This window comes from Saimiri boliviensis, chromosome 8 (assembly GCF_048565385.1).
Source record: "Saimiri boliviensis isolate mSaiBol1 chromosome 8, mSaiBol1.pri, whole genome shotgun sequence".
Classification (NCBI taxonomy): Eukaryota; Metazoa; Chordata; class Mammalia; order Primates; family Cebidae; genus Saimiri; species Saimiri boliviensis.
The window spans coordinates 96,510-113,473 of NC_133456.1; the positions used below are offsets into that span (position 1 = coordinate 96,510).

The following is a 16,964-nucleotide window of genomic DNA, read 5'->3' on the forward strand; positions in this document are numbered from 1 at the left end:
AGGGGGTCCTTCACGCAAGGTGCAGCAAGGCCTGACCCTGCTTAGCTTCTGCGCTGGGGAGCCCTCAGGCTGCTATGGTGCCCAGCACCTGTTGAAAATGACCCCACAGGGAGGTCCCGACCTGCAGCATGGTTGCACAGGGATAAGAATGAAGGGACCAGAGAGTCAGGGGTCTGTTGGGAAACTTTATGACAAGCAGAACTTGGAAAAGAGTGGGAAGCTGCCAGCTTCCAGGCCCTTACCTCCTCAGGCTTTTTACCGTCCAAGCCCCAGCCAGTCCCAACCTGCTTAGGTGAGCTGGGGTGCCCTCAGGAAGCGATGGCATTTGGTGGCTTCCGAGATAGACCCCTTCAGTGAAGTCCCAGGCCACAGCGAAAACACAGGCGGGCAGAACTGGCTCACAGCCGCCCCGAAGAGGAAGGTCCCCAGCACCTTGTACACAGCAGCCACATAATTATTGAAGTCAGAGCAGGAATAGAGCTGGTCTGTGGGCACCACGTAGGCTTCTCCCGCCGAGACCTGCGTGTGGGGCAGCCGCAGCGACCAGCGGAGGTCCTGGTCAGCCCATGGGCCCTTAGTGGGCCTCAGTCCTCCCCATGGGCCTCCCCAAGGCTGCTGCAGAGCTGGGGACTCTAAAGGTGCCCTAGCTGGGCTCGGTGGCTCACGCCTGCCAGCCCAGCACTGTGGGAGGCTGAGGTGGGAGGATCACCTGAGGTCGGGCATTCAAGACCAGCCTGAGCAACATGGTGAAACCTGTCTACTAAAAATACAAAAATTAGCATGCCTGTAGTCCCAGCTACTGGGGAGACTGAGGCAAGAGAATCACTTGAACCCAGGAGGCGGAGGTTACAGTGAACAGAGATCCTGCCATTGCACTCCAGCCTGGGAAACAAGAGCAAAACTCCATCTCAAAACACAAAAGGGTGTTCCTATTACCCACAATTACCACTCGGGGCAAGGCTGTGTCCCCCAGCCCCCCACAGACCTCCAGGCTACCCCCATCAGGAACCCAGGGTTAGGCTGTACCCCATCCTGCCCCCCTCCCTGTCCCTCTGAACCCCTCCTGCCTTACAAGAATGACGGTGGCTGTGACAGTGACCCCGGCCATGAGCCCAAGGGTGATGGTGTCTGGACGATAGGGGTACCGGATGGAGTCATCCCCACAGTCAAATCCTCGGTTATACGAAGATTTTTGAAATTTTTTGTAGAGATGGGGTCTTGCTATGTTGCTCAGGCTGCTCTCAAACTCCTGGGCTCAAGCAATCCTCCCACATCGACCTCCCAAGGTGCTGGGATTACAGGCATGGTCGCTCCAGCTTTTTTTTTCCCCAAGGCCACATTAAGTTGTTAGCGGCTGAGTCAAAAGAGTCCTGGGGTCTGCTGACTTCTACTTCAGTGTTTCTTCAGCTAGACTACAGCCACTGTCATTCCTGGAAGTTGTCTGACAGTGGACTGAGATGGATTATTTGGGTGTGTAGCACAAACAGAGGAACATCTCTTAGGAGACCAAACCCTGAAGTTCTGATGGGGCCAGCATGTATTCTGGGGAAAGGTTCCATAGCTCCCATCCATGACCAGGGAATAGGAATTAGGTACCAGGCGTGGTGGCTCAAGCCTGGAATCCCAGCACTTTGGGAGGCTGAGGTGGGTGGATCACTAGATTAGTTCAAGACCAGCCTGGCCAATATGGCAAAACCCCGTCTCTACTAAAAATACAAAAATTAGCTGGGCCTGGTGGTGGGTGCTTGTAATTCCAGCTACTCAGGAGGCTGAGGCAACAGAATCACTTCAACCTAGGGGTGGAGATTGCAGTGAGCCGAGATTGCGCCACTGCACTCCAGCCTGGGTGACAAAACAACACTCAGTCTAAAAAAAGAAAATGCTGGGCATTGGCCAGGTACAGCGCGATGGCACACATCTGTAATCCTAGCACTTGGGGAGGCTGTGGCAGGCAGATCACTTGAGGTCAGGAGTTCCAGACCAGCCTGACCTACATGGTGAAAGCCCATCTCTACTAAAAATATGAATATTAGCTGGGTGTGGTGGCGGTTTCCTATAATTCCACCTACTCAGAGTGCTGAGGCAGGAGAATTGCATTAACCAGGGAGGCGGAGTTTGCAATGAGCTGAGATCATGCCACTGTACTCCCGCCTGGGTGACAGAGCCAGACTTCATCTCAAAAAAGAAAAAAAGTTGGGTATGGTGGTGTGTGGTCTCAGCTACTTAGGAGGCTGCAGTGTGCAGATCACTTGAGCCCAGAAATTTGAGGCTTCAGGGAGCTATGGTAGAGTCACTGCAGTCCAGACTGGGTGACAAAATGAGACCCCTATTTCTAAAAGACTAATTTAAAAAATTAACAAAATAAGAGAGACAATAGGATATTATTCATCACCAATAAGAGATCAATCACATCACCCACTGAATCTTGCCAACAAGCTCAAACTCTAATCTAATGGGGTGAGCATAAATCCAGCTGCAAATATGCCACAAATTCAAAAGACAGAGAATGGGTTCACCTGCACCAGGGAAATCCAGACTTTGAGAAATGTTACAGGCCCAACAGTGTGGAGTCTTCCAAAATCCATATAAAAGAAAAGGGATAGGCCAGGCAAGGAGGCTCACGCCTGTAATCCCAGCACATTGGGAGGCCGAGGTGGGCAGATCACAAGGTCAGGAGTTTGAGACCAGCCAGACAACATGGAGAAACCCCATCTCTACCAAAAATACCAAAATTAGCCAGGTGTGGTAGCACATGCCTGTAATTCCAGCTATTCAGGAGGCTGAAGCAAGAGAATCACTTGAACCTGGGAGTCGAAGGTTGCAGTGAACTGAGATTGTGCCATTGCACTCTGGCCTGGGTGACAGAGCAAGACTGTCTCCAAAAAAAAAAAAAAAAAAAAAAAAAGGAAAAGGAATAGAGGAGAAACTTGAGATTTTTTCTTTTTTAAAATTTTAGTTTTTTGGCCAAGCACGGTTGTTCACACCTGTGATCCCAATCTTTGCACTTTGAGAGACTGAGGTGGGCAGATCACCTGAGGTCAGGAGTTTGAGGACAGCCAGGCCAACATGGTGAAACCCCGGCTCTATTAAAAGTACAAAAATTAGCTGGGCATGGTCCCATGTGCCTGTAATCTCAGCTACTTGGGAGGATGAAACAGAAGAATGACTTGAACCCAGGAGGCGAAGGTTGCAGTGAGGTGAGATCACACCACTGCACTGCAGCCTGGGTAGAGTTTTAAAAAAAGAAGAAAATTAGGTTTTGTAGAGACAGAAGTCTCCCTGTGTTGTCCAGGTTGGTTTCAAACCTCTGAACTTAAATGATCCTATCACATCAGGATTACAGGTGTGAGCACTCACCCAGCCAACAAACTTGGGAGATTGAAAGAGGCTTAAAAGACATAACAATGCTGGGGAACAGTTATGTGCTAGAGATGCATACTAGGATGGCTCTACTCTAAAGAAACGCAAAGAGGCCAGGTGTGGTGGCTCACACCTGTAATGCCAAACACTTTGGGAGGCCGAGAAGGGAGGATCGCTTGTGCCCAGGAGTTTGGGACCAGCCTGGCAACACAGTAAGACCCTGTCTCTACAGGAAAAAAAAAAAAAAAAGTTTTTTTTTTAAATTAACCAGGAATGGTGGTGCACGCCTATAGTCCCGGCTACTCAGGAGGCTGAGGGGAGACGATCACTTGAGCCCAAGAGGTCAAGACTTCAGTGAGCCATGATCACACCACTGCACTCTATCCTGGGTGACTAAGCAAGAACCTGCCTCAAAAAGAAGACGAACAGAAAGAAGCAATTACTGTGAATGTCAGGGTTGCAGAACACTTCTGGAGAGAAGGGAGGGGCTGGCATTGTGCCCATCTCCAGCCCCTTCTGGAAGTACAGAGTCTAGTGGGGAAGACAGCAGCACAAGTGGAGATTCAGGCCACAGCACCAGGAAGTTCCCTTCCACCTTCCCGCCTCCTTGCCCTTTCCTTTGGGGAACGGGACCATGATTTTCTTTCTTCTTTGCCTTTCTAACTAGATAGAGCTTCTGATGGGAGAATTCAGATACAGGATGTATAGCATCAACATCCACAGCCAGCTGGAATTGACAGCTTTTTTGAAACCCCAGTCAGGCACACCCTGGATTCCTCTGCTAAGTACATCTGGATGTTGCAGCTGTCCAGGATTCTCAGCCACATGCTCAGTGCCCACTCCCAGATCCTGGAAATCCCCTGACATTGCCCCAAAAAGGAGAGACACTCACTCACAATTCTGCATAGAAATTGTCTCTATGTGTCTTTTTTTTCTCCTTTTTTTTTTTTTTTGAGAGAGAGCCACTCTGTTGATCAGACTGTAGTCCAATGGTGTGATCTCAGCTCACTGCAACCTCCACCTCCCAGACTCAAGCAGTTCTCCTGCCTCAACCTCCCAAGTAGCTGAAGTTACAGGCACCTGAAACCATGCCTGGCTAATTTTGTGTGTTTTTTGTTTGTTTGTTTGTTTGTTTGTTTGAGACGGAGTTTCGCTCTTGTTACCCAGGCAATGGCGCGATCTCGGCTCACAGCAACCTCTGCCTCCTGGGCTCAGGCAATTCTCCTGCCTCAGCCTCCTGAGTAGCTGGGATTACAGGCACGAGCAACCACTCCCAGCTAACTTTTTGTATTTTTAGTAGAGATGGGGTTTCACTATGTTGACCAGGATGGTCTCGATCTCATGACCTCGTGATCCACCCGCGTCGGCCTCCCAAAGTGCCGGGATTACAGGCTTGAACCGCCACGCCTGGCCTCAATTTTGTGTTTTTTGTGGAAATGGTTTCACCATATTGGTCAGGCTGGTCTTGAACTCCTTGTCTCAAGTGATCTGCTCTCCTAGGTCTCCTAAAATGCTGGAATTACAGGCATGAGCCACCATGCCCGGCCATTTCTGTGTCACCCCCCCAGGCCAGCCTCTGCATGTTTGGGCTTGATGAGGCTGTGGCTGTCCACCTGGCTGCCTGTCATCTTTAGTCTCTGTGTCTCCTTGATTTTACTCAGCTGCCCACAAATTCGTTTTCTTTTCTTTCTTTTGTTTTTTTCTTGAGATGGAGTTTTTGTTCTGTCACCCAGGCTGAAGTGCAATGGCATGATCTCGGCTCATTGCAACCTCTGCCTCCCATGTTCGAGCAATTTTCCTGCCTCAGCCTCCCAAGTAGCTGGGACTACAGACACGTGCCACCATGCCAGGCTAAGTTTTGTATTTTTAGTAAGATAGGGTTTCATCATGTTGGTCAGGCTGGTCTCAAACTCCTGACCTCAGGTGATCCACCCACCTCGACCTCCCAAAGCGCTGGGATTACAGGCATAAGCCACAGTGCCCGGTCTCAGTTTTTAAACTCAGCCTGAGTGGGCTTCTCTCACTAGCAGCTAAGAGCTCTGACCCCTACAGCCTTCTCCCACCCAGCAGGAGGTGTTTGGATGTTTCTGGATCTAAAATCCAAGTGTCTAAGCCTACCAGTACTTGCAAGTGCAGATGGTCACACAACTTTTTGACTTTACAATGGCACAAAAATGAACACATTCAGTAGAAACTGTGCTTCCAGTACCGATACAATCTGTCCGTTTTTCACTGTTAGTATAGTATTCAATAAATTGCATGAGGGCCAGGCACAGTGGCTCATGCCCTTAATCCCAGTACTTCAGGAGGCTGAGGTGGGAGGATCGCTGGAACCCAGGAGTTTGAGACCAGCCTGGGAACATAGTGACACCCTGTCTCTATAGAAAAGATAAAAATTAGCCACATGAAATTGTGTGCACCTGTAGTCCCATCTACTTGGGAGGCCGAGGCAGGAGGGATCACTTGAGCCCAGGAGATTGAGGCTGCGGTGAACTATAGTTATGCCACTGCACCCCAGCCTGGGTAACAGAGCAGGACCTCATCTCTTAAAAAATAAAAAATTTTGGCTTATGCCTGTAATCCCAGCACTTTGGGAGGCTGAGGTGGCTGGATCGTGACAAGATCAGGAGTTCAAGACCAGCATGACCAACACGGTGAAACCCCATCTCTGCAAAAAATACAAAAATTAGCTGGGTGTGGTGGCATGCACCTGTAATATCCCAACTCCAGAGGCTAAGGCAGAAGAATTGCTTAGAACCTGGGAGGTGGAAGTAGCAGTGAGTCGAGATTGCACCATTGTACTCTAGCCTGGGAGACAGAGAAAGACTCGGTCTCATAATAAATAAATACGTAAATAAAAATTTAAAAGTCGGTCAACTATTGCTTCATAAGGACAGCATTTCTGTTTGGGATGATGAGAAAGTATAGAAACAGATGGCACTGATTGTTGCACAATATTGTGAAGCTACCAAACGCCACTGAATTGTACACTTAAAGGTGGTACATTTATCCAAGTTTATTATGTTTCTACAAACATTCACGAAGGCTGGACCCCTGAAATGTCAAAGTCATGATCCAAGCTGGGAAAGGGTGAGTGGGTTTTGTTCTCCTTTTAGTACTGCTCGGTTTGTTCTCAACCTGAAGTTGGCTGGGCTAACATTCAATGCTTGGTAGGGTAGGTGTATTACATGCATTTGCAGACTGAGTAGGGTGGCTCATACATGTAATCCCTGCACTTCGGGAGGCTGAGGTGGGCAGATTGCCTAAGCTCAGGAGCTCAAGACCAGCCTGGGCAACTGGGTGAAACCCTGTCTCTACTAAAAATACAAAAATTAGCTAGGTGTGGTAGGGTGCTTGTAGTCTCAGCTACCCGGTAGGCTGAGGCAGGAGAATCGCTTGAACCCGGGAGGCAGAGGTTGCAGGCAGTGAGCCAAGATGGAATCACTGCACTGCAGCCCGGGCAACAGAGCCAGAATCTACCTCCAAAAATAAAAATAAAAATAAATATGACAGGTACAGTGGCTCAAGCCTGTAATCCCAGCACTTTGGGCAGCTGAGGCGGGTGGATCATGAGGTCAAGAGAACGAGACCATTCCGGTCAACATGGTGAAACCCCGTCTCTACTAAAGATACAAAAAATCATCTGGGCATGGTGGCGTGTGCCTGTAATCCCAGCTACTCAGGAGGCTGAGGCAGGAGAATTGCCTGAACCCAGGAGGTGGAGGTTGCGGTGAGCCGAGATCGCGCCATTGTACTCCAGTCTGAGTAACGAGAGCGAAACTCCGTCTCAAAAAAAAAAAAAAAACAACAAATTACCCTGCCTCAGGTATTGTGTTACAGAAGCACAAAATGGACTAAGACGCAAATGTGGGAAACAACTCTCTGAAGGTGTAGCGAAAACGGTACTGACCTAAGTCTCTTTAACAATGAACAGAATCTGTAGGCTGAAGGAAAATAAACTATACTTCATCATTGGATTCCATTTTATAAAGTTCTTTCCAACAGGGTAATGGTGAACAATTGTAAAACCACAGTATCTGTATCTGGAATCAAACAATGAGTTATATAAGTCGCAGATGGTAGGAACCAGGTCCCTCACTGTTGAAGTGGGAGGTTATAAATTAGCAAGGGTAGAAGGGTAGATTCATGTGATAGTAGATCAGAGGTGAAGACATCAACATGCACTTGTGTTTAGTTTAATACAGATACATGCAGTTCCACATCGAAACCTTCCTAACTAGGTGTGTACAAGTAGGTGACATACACACACATACTTCCTAGCATTGCTAATGAGAGACTAGACACAATGTGCTCACTCAGCAGCCAGATAGAAATTTTCCTACCATTCTGAAAGGAATCAGGCTCATTGAAGAAATGTCTGATACTAGAAGTGGGACAGTAAATATATGAGCCAGGATAATCTTGAAGTATCAGAAAGTAAGTACTAAAAAAAAATTGAAATATGTCAGCCAGGTGCAGTGGCTCAAGCCTGTAATCCCAGCACTTTGGGAGGCCGAGGCGGGTGGATCACAAGGTCAAGCGATCGAGACCATCCTGGTCAACATGGTGAAACCGCGTCTCTACTAAAAATACAAAAAAGTAGCTGGGTATGGTGGCACGTGCCTGTAATCCCAGCTACTCAGGAAGCTGAGGCAGGAGAATTGCCTGAACACAGGAGGCGGAGGTTGCAGTGAGCCGAGATCGCGCCATTGCACTCCAGCCTGGGTAACAAGAGCGAAACTCCATCTCAAAAAAAAAAAAAAAAAATTGAAATATGTCAAAGGAAAATTAGAGCCAATAAAAAGAGCTACCGCTGGCCAACACAGGAATGAACTGTTCAACATACTGCTGCAATGTTTAATACTAACTAAAGCTTCAAGTAATTATCTATGTGTCTCCATTTGTATGGGTAGGTGAATAAGCAAATGGAGTTGAATAGAAATCTCCTTTGCAAAAGAATTCCAAATACTTAATGTAGATACTTAGCCATCAAGAAAGTGGAACTAACGCCTCACTCCTTGAGTATGGGCTTTACATATGTGTGAACTTATTTTTCACATTTTTTTCTTGTGCTGTGGATATGTCCTGGGTTCATTCTCTAAAATGCTGTTCACCTTAGACCAGGAAAAAAAATAATAACCTTACAGATTCTATTTCAATTCATGGATATTTTAACAAGAGTGACTTTGTAAAAATATGTTCCATGGGCTGATTGACTCATTGTGACTGGATCACTTATTCCAAATATTTCTTGTCTGTTTTTTCCAGTGACTACCTTTTAGCCATAATACACCAGAATCAAATATTGGCCACTGGGAAAAAGTATTTAAAGAGAAAAAGAATGTGAACTGAACTTGTGACCATGATAATTCAATGTCTCACCGCAACGCTTCCTAAAACAGAAAAGTTTAAAAAGATATTTAAAGTCAATTTCCTCAATAGGGCTTTGCAGAAAATGAGGAAACTAGAGAAACAAAATTGGCAGGACACCCTATGGGTGATTTTAGATGTTTCTATGTTTTATAGGGAAAAAATACTTTACATTTAAAATAATCACAAAGAATTATTGGAAACCCAAACTCTGGAATGTTTCCAAATTTAGTTGAACTTCTGTGTAATTATTAGGCTAGTCATGAGGTTGATACTTTTTAAAAAATCTCTGCCTTATTTGTGTAATAAAATACACAATGAATAATTAATGCTCATAGGAAAACACGTTTGACCTTGTAAAAAGAAAATCAATCTTGGGGAACCAAAATCACTACACTAAAGGGAAAAGTCAAGCTGGGGACTGCTTAGGGCAAACCTGCCTCCCCTTCTATCCAAAGTCACCCATCCTCTCACCAACATAAATGCATATCGATTGCCTCATTTGGAAAGGGTAATCAGCAACTCAAAAGAATGAAACCATTCATCATTATCTACCTATGATCTGGAAGCCCCCTGTCTGGCCTTCTCTGAGTTGTCTCACCTTTCTGGACTGAACCAATGTACATCTTACACATAATGATTGAAGTCTCATGTCTCTCTGAAATGTATAAAACCAAGCTGTGCTCCTACTACCTGGGGCACATGTTGTCAGGACCTCATGAGGATACATCACAGGGGCGGGGATCCTCAAACTTGGCAAAATTAACTCCCTAAGAAATCTAAGACCTGTCTCAGATTTTTGGGGTTCATACATGTAATGTAGGTTGTTAATGTTTGTAAAACACACATTATTCTATCTACTATTAAAACTATACTGCCAATTAACCTTAGACTTTCTCAACAAAATTAAAATGTTGAGGTACAAATAATATATTTAAACTTAAATCATGTTGCAAGTTTTCATATGCCTACATTTTATTATTTAATATGCCTGTTTTGACTACTTTAATGCTGTAAGAAAAATGAGTAATTAAAACATGAATAAAAGTGTTTACAGGGGGTGGACATGTTTCCTCCGGCCTCAGGATTGGGGTGACTTGAAAGGCACCTGCCCATCCCCAGCTTTCATCCCAGCTGTCCTGATGGTGGCTCTAAGCATTTCTCCTTTCTCTATATGAAGACCTCACCCCAAAAACAAACCCAAATCTTACAATACGTTAGGGCACGCTAAGATGATGAGCAGCCAAAGCCTCAGGCAAGAGATGTTTCTGAAAACAAGACTTGTAGAATATAATGTGTGGAAGTAAAGCCAGTGTCAGAGTTCCTTCCTCTGCACACGGGGAGCAGACAGGAAGCTTTTTGCCTCACCTTCCTCACGTGGGTGCTCCAAAGCCATGGCCTCTCCTCAGGTGGGTCCTGAGGAGAACAAAGCTCTGCTTCTAATACTAACCTCATCCCTAGACTTTGACCCTGACCCTAAACCCTGATCCATACCCTGGTCTATAATTCTGACCCTAACTTTGACCCTGACTTTTATCTTGACCCTGACCGTGACCCCACCTCTAACCATACTTCCAGCCCTGACCCTGACCCAGACCCCAATTCTAACCCTATTATCACTACAATCTGTCTCTAATCTTACCCTCTAGTGCCAAACAGCTGTATCCAAAAGCACCTTTTGATTATTTAACTTCTTTTCCTTGAATTCTCTAAGGACATCCTAAAGGAGATGTCATTATGTATTCTGCAGTCCCTCTGAGTGGTATGGCTTCAGATAAGAAGTTCTAACACTTTGCAAGACAGAAGAAGTGTGAAGGGTAGCAGCACTGGGTTGTCAGGAATGCATGCTGGCATTCACAATAGTCATTGGCGCTGTTCTCCACATATTTTCAGTTCATTTTTTATCAACGCATTCTGACTGTTCCATCCCACCTACTTAAATGTTTGCATGGCCACGTGACTTCTTTTTTTTTTTTTTTTTTTTTTTGCCATTGGAGGTTAGAAGACATAATATGTGACTTCTTCAGGAGAAATCTCCAAGAAACAGTTCTATCCAGCATGCTTTTTGTCTTTTCTAGAGCAATGGGGATCTTACTGATGGTACCTCCTTCAGCCTCGATTCCTGTGTTAGGACGACACAGCACAGAGCGACCACTCGCCTGACCCATGATGAGATGCAAATAAACGAGGAAGAAGATTTTTTGAGCCACTGAAACTTGGAGGTTGTTTGTCACTGTGGTTTAACCAGCCCCCACTGACTGACGTAGGGCTGAAGAATGAGTCAGAACTGGGTCTGGACATGTGAAGTGCACTCCTCCAGGCTAAGTAAAGTTCAAGTCTTGTTGCAAAGGTAACAGTGAGCACGATGTGTTATTAGCATGAGTGTGGGATACATAAGGTATGTCAGGTGAGAATAATGAGAGACTCAACGTTAAAAGACAGTGCCAGTTTGGACTGTGGAGAGATTCCAATGTCCTCCTTAGCATTTGAGACTGTGATGGCTGAACAAACTCATTAAGATCCCTAAATGAAGGCTTCGGATAAACATCCGAGGGTGTCTAATATACCAAATATTCATCCTAGAATGGGCAGAGTCCTTGACCCCATTCTAGGGAGACTTCCAAAAGAAAAAAGACCTGCATTTCTCCAGCAACCCACACTGACTTTCCTGCACTTCTGAGCTGTGGCTAACACTCCTCACCTTTCATTCTGTCCTCAGTGTTTTGGGGAAACACCTTTAACTCTCTCTGACTTACAGGTTAACAAGTGGCCCTTATAATTCCCTCCAGAAATAGAAAAGACTAATGATGAGGGAGTCTGAGCTCACAGCAGCAAGTGGGCATGTGTCCTCAGCAGCCACGTGGCTCATCTGCTAGATTGCTACATACGATGTTCTGCAATGTTGCTTAACACAACGGGACTCTCTCGCGACTCAGAAGGTTTAATTCCTCACCTGCTTCTTTTTCTGCCCTCTTGGGCTCCTAAAATGAAAAGACCTTTAGGCTGATACAGTGAGTCAAAGGAGTGCCATCCGTATCACAGCAAAATAAAGATCCCTAAAAAATCCCTGGCCTAAGATGACAGCCTTGGCTGGGTAAGTCTGAATGTGCTCACAGTGGACATGGGAGCGTGAAGGTGGTCAAAATGTTCATGTTAAAGAACTTCCGCACAGACTGCAAGAAAAGAGGGAGGAATGGAGATGGCAGCACGAGTCCCTAAAATAATAGCAGATGTTTTGAGATCAGTTATATTCTTTGGGACAAAAATTAGAGACAGAAACCAAAGTTTAGCCTGAAGCGACAATTAACTGGGCAATGAGCCAGAGGCACATGTGGCGTAGACAGATTTAAGTGTTCTCCCTTATATTAATATAAATACTAAATTGATGTCATATAAATATAAACACTTGGGTCTACAGTAGTTTTAAAGATCTTACAAATGGGTTTGACTTTTTTTTTTTTTTGAGACGGAGTTTCACTCTTGTTACCCAGGCTGGAGTGCAATGGCACGATCTCGACTCACTGCAACCTCCGCCTCCTGAATTCAAACAATTCTGCCTCAGCCTCCCTAGTAGCTGGGACTACAGGTGTACACCACCATGCCCAGCTAATTTTTTTTATTTTTAGTAGAGATGGGGTTTCACCATGTTGACCAGGATGGTCTCGATCTCTTGACCTCGTGATCCACCCGTCTTGGCCTCCCAAAGTGCTGGGATTACAGGATTGAGCCACCGCGCCCAGCCTGGGTTTGGCTTTTGAAGGTTAGCACTGATGGTCCAGAGAATTCATTTCGTTTCAGAGAGAGAAAGAGAAGAATTTCTTGGGTCCCTTCAGGAAGGCATCTGGCTTTGCCTCTCCTTGTATGTTTGAACTATGCATACGGCAGAAGAAGATAGAATTTCACAGATTTAAGGTGTGAAAAGTCCCTGGGTGCTTTAAGAAGCCTGGAATTCTTGGAAAAATAAGTTTGTCGAGACAAAATAAGTTGGAGAAGGTTGTTATTGAAGTGAAGCAGAATTGCTGTTAGTAATCTGCTTGTTATCCTCAACCTCACCCCCTTAACCTCTAACCCTAAACACTAACCCTACCCCAATCTCTCATCCTACTCTTTAACCCTGACCCTTGACCCTTGATCCCAACCCCAAAACCCCAACACTGACCCTAAACTTAACCCCTAACCCTACCACTAACCTTAACCCTTTACATCTGCCCAGATTCTCCAGCAGAAGCAGGGACCCTTGGCTCCCAGCTGTGCACCACTGCATCTGGCACAGGACTCTGTAGCAGTCCCCAAAGAGGCACCTGAAAGTCCACTGTGCCAGCCATGCAGTGGAAGCCCAGGGTGTATTCCCACCTCCAGAACCAGGGCCCAGTGCCTGCATCACGCTGATCATGGATGAAGTGAGCTGGGATACCCAAGGTCTTCATAAGACCAAGGCTCTCTCATACCTCTGTTATACTGGACTGAGCACAGAAAGTCAACACCAAGACAAAACTATGCCAAATTACATGGTTTATTATGCCAGCGACCACGGAGGACTCACGTCTCTCTAACCTGTGGCAATGAAAGGAGGGTGACAAGACCTTTCTATGCCCACCTTTGGGGGTGAGAGTGTGGGGCAGGGGTGGAGGTGAAGGGATTCAGACATTCTGAGGGCCAGAGGACTTGTTGTCACTTTGATTGTTACCTAAGTGGCTTACAGAAGTCAAGATAAGCATTAGTTTGCACATTGTCTGAGTTAAGGCAGAAATAACAGATCTTACTCACTTATTACAAGCCTCAGGAGTCAGGATGGAATTAGATGGGGATGCTTATTCTGGTTATTACCGGTAAGCAAAGACTAGCAACTCTGGCAGTTACTGATAAGCAGCTTTACCTTTTGCATTTTGCAAAGTAAACTAGCAGCTGTATTTACAGAGGCCAAGGCCCGCAGTCACTGTGAGGAGAATGGGGCAGCCTTTACAACTTATTTTTGAAAATCAGCTTTTTCTTTTATACCATGGTGTTGTTTAGGCTCTAATTCTAGGCCACCACACCTCCTGTCACAGAGCGAGATGCAGACCCAGCAGCACGGCACACCCCCTCCTTCCCTCCGCAGCAGCTCGGCAACCTTCCAAGTAAGTGGCCTTCCCTGATGACACTCCAAGCACAAAGCACTGGACTTTCACACAGTGAGGCTGCACACATTATTCTGTGTAGATGCCCACTTAGGCCGCTGGGAGAAAGGCTGGTAGAGGGACCCTCATGTTGCCCTGTGGTATGCATGCTCTGGTTTGTACGACTGCAAGCCATTTATGAGAAACTCAAGCTGAAACACTACTTGTTTCCAACGTTTTGTCGGCAGAGGATTTACAATGTATGCTCCCAAACAAGCTAGCCACAGAGCACACTGACTACTTCCCCTCTTAAGTCGCTCTGAGGGCCTCCGCATCATTCCTAGAATTGGAAGATTGGTGGAGAAGAACTGGGATGTTGAGGGGTACTGGATACTTGCTGGACACCAGCCTCCCCTCACCTAAGCTTACAGACAACCCAGATCCTGCCTGATAAATCAGACATTTTAACACACACAGCTGTCGATAGCAGGACTTACAGATGCAAAACTATAAGGCAAAGGATTGTCTCAACTCCTTGGTGTCTCAAGGAACTAAAACACTGCCTAGCACAGGTGCACCATCAGCCTTATCACTAAATACTCCTCTATATTTTATTCATCTTTGATTGTGGAAGTGATGTGATAAACACAATGGACTAATGATCTTTGAGATCTCTTCACGGGATCCTATCTGGGGGACCTCCAGATCTGCCAACACAGAGAAGGCATCCATAGACATGTGCAGGACAGAGGCCAGATAAAACTGTCTCTCAGCCTCAAAGTGGCCTGGCAGTCACAGGAACGCCCACGTGGGGTCTGGCCCATACAAGGAGTCAGGCTTTCAGCTTGAGGCACCCCACTGCACCTACAAAACCAAGTTGTGCCTAACAAAGAAGAATCAGCCAGCCTACTCTCCCTAATGAAAGATTCTCCCCGGGGCCCAAAAACTTGGGGGTAACGCCTCCCTCCTCAGGCTTGGTCCCAAGGTACAAGACCACATGCACCAGCAGCATGGGTCAGCAAGTGAGCAGAAGCCAGAAAAGGGCAGGCCGGAAGACAAGGAGCCCCTGAAGATCAGGATAGAGGCCGTCTAGGTACCACGGAGCAGTTACATCAGACTGGAACACGTCCCATTTACAGGAGACTAGAAAACCCCAGCCTCACCCTCACTTGGGGGCTGACACTGTTTTAGGCCTCAGCCCATCTGCAGCCAGGCGCTCATGAAAACAGCATGTTGCTTCACACCACCTCAAGCTGTTTGCTGGCGCTCTCAGGGTTCGAACCAATAATAGAGCTTTGAGCCTAATATCCCAGGTGGTAATCCAAGAGCGATATCTGTGTGACACCCCTCCTCCTCCACCCTCCATATCCAAGCGACACCCCTCCTCCTCCACCATCCGTATCCAAGTGACACCCCTCCTCCTCCACCCTCCATATCCAAGCGACACCCCTCCTCCTCCACCCTCCATATCCAAGCGATCACCAAGGATACAAGTCGGCCAAGCAAGGTAGCTCACACCTGTAAGCCCAGTACTTTAGGCAGCTGAGGCATGTGGATCACCTGACGTCAAGAGTTCGAGACTGCTCTGGCCAACACTGGAAAACACTGTCTCTACTAGAAATTCAAAAATCAGCCAGGCGTGGTGGCAGGTGCTTGTGATCCCAGCTACTCGGGAGGCTGAGGCAGGAGAATCACTTGAACCTGGGAGTCACAGGAGGCAGTGATTTGAGATCACACCATTTCCCTCCAGCCTGGGCAACAGAGCAAGACTCTGTCTCAAAAAAAAAAAAAAAAGAAAAAAAGAAAAGAAAGAAAGAAAACAAAAGAATTAGTATAGTTTTGTCACCAGCAAAGGGGTCTTGTCCCAGACCCCAACAAGAGGATTTTGAATCTCACACGAAATGGAATTTATGGTGACCCGCAGAGTCTAGTGACATTAAGAAAGTTTATTAGCCACTACTAAGTGACAGAGCAGGGAGTTATCAGAAAGCAAGAGGAGGAACGCACCTGTTTCAAAGAAAAGAAATTTTTTTTTGAGATGGAGTTTTATTCTAGTCACAATGACACGATCTCAGCTCCCTACAACCTCTGCTTCTTGGGTTTAAGAACTCTTCTGCCTCAACCTCCCAAGTAGTTGGGATTACAGGTGTGCACCACCACACCCGGCTAATTTTTTTGTATTTCTATTCCATTTTAATTTATTTTTGTTATTTAATTTATTTTATTCCATCCCCATAGAGACTGCCAAAAATTGCCAATGCTGACTACATTTCCAGTCATCATGGCGGGGTATTGGGAAAAGTTTTCAATTAGCAATAATCGCTCCTTGGATAAACCTCATTGGCTACGATACTGCCACTGTGCAAAGCTGTATTTTTTTATTTTTAGTAGAGACTGGGTTTCACTGTTAGGTAGAAAGGGCCCATTCCCCATGCCCGGGACCCACATCCAGCAGGCTGCCTCTGGAGGTTGGTATGCCCAGCAACAGGACTAGCCAATTGCTTTCCCGTGTCAGCCCGCCAAAACCTAGCCACGGGGCTCTTCCCTCTTCTTTGTTTAGCCTCCACCAATCATCTCCTCACTTTAGCCCGCCAAAGCTAAGCCAACCCTTGCACCCCACGATATTCCCACTCCGCCCATGTCCAATCTCCACCAATCACTCCACGACACCCCACCTACGCGGGCCCCCTCCCTATAAAAACCCTCTCCGGCAGCTGCTGGGTGCAGCTCTTCCCTCTCCCGCTCGAGTTGCCCGCAAACCCCAATAAACCTGGACTCGGCTTAACAACTCCTCGCTCTCATTTGCTTTGGGAAGGGTCTCTGCGGCTCGCACATTTGGTGCCGAAACCCGGGAGGTGTGGGTGGCTGGTCCACCAGCGGCCCCCTCCCTTTGGCGACCCCCTTCCTCTGAATTGGCCTCCACACTCCGGATAAGGTAAGTCCATTTACTTGCCTATCTTCCCCGCGGTGCGTGTGGTGGCCTCTTTTCCTTTTGCGTCTCCCCTTCCACGGATCCCTCACCAAGCGCCGGCCGGCCCGAGAGTCAGATCCTCCAACCAGGCTCCAGGAGCCTTGGAAGTGATCAGACGAGGGACGCCTCCTCTGGTCCTTCCCCCACTTCCACTTCCACAATAGGAA

At 46.8% G+C, this 16,964-nt stretch overlaps 1 non-coding gene and 1 pseudogene across 1 annotated transcript; both read right to left on the minus strand.

Moving 5' to 3' along the window:
• The window catches only part of LOC141585303 (phospholipid phosphatase 2-like), a 152,267-nt pseudogene that overhangs the window by 40,847 nt on the left and 94,456 nt on the right, over positions 1-16,964 (minus strand).
• On the minus strand, positions 16,056-16,196 carry LOC141585498 (U4 spliceosomal RNA). The gene has a single exon (XR_012519051.1). It is a non-coding gene; the product is annotated as a U4 spliceosomal RNA (small nuclear RNA).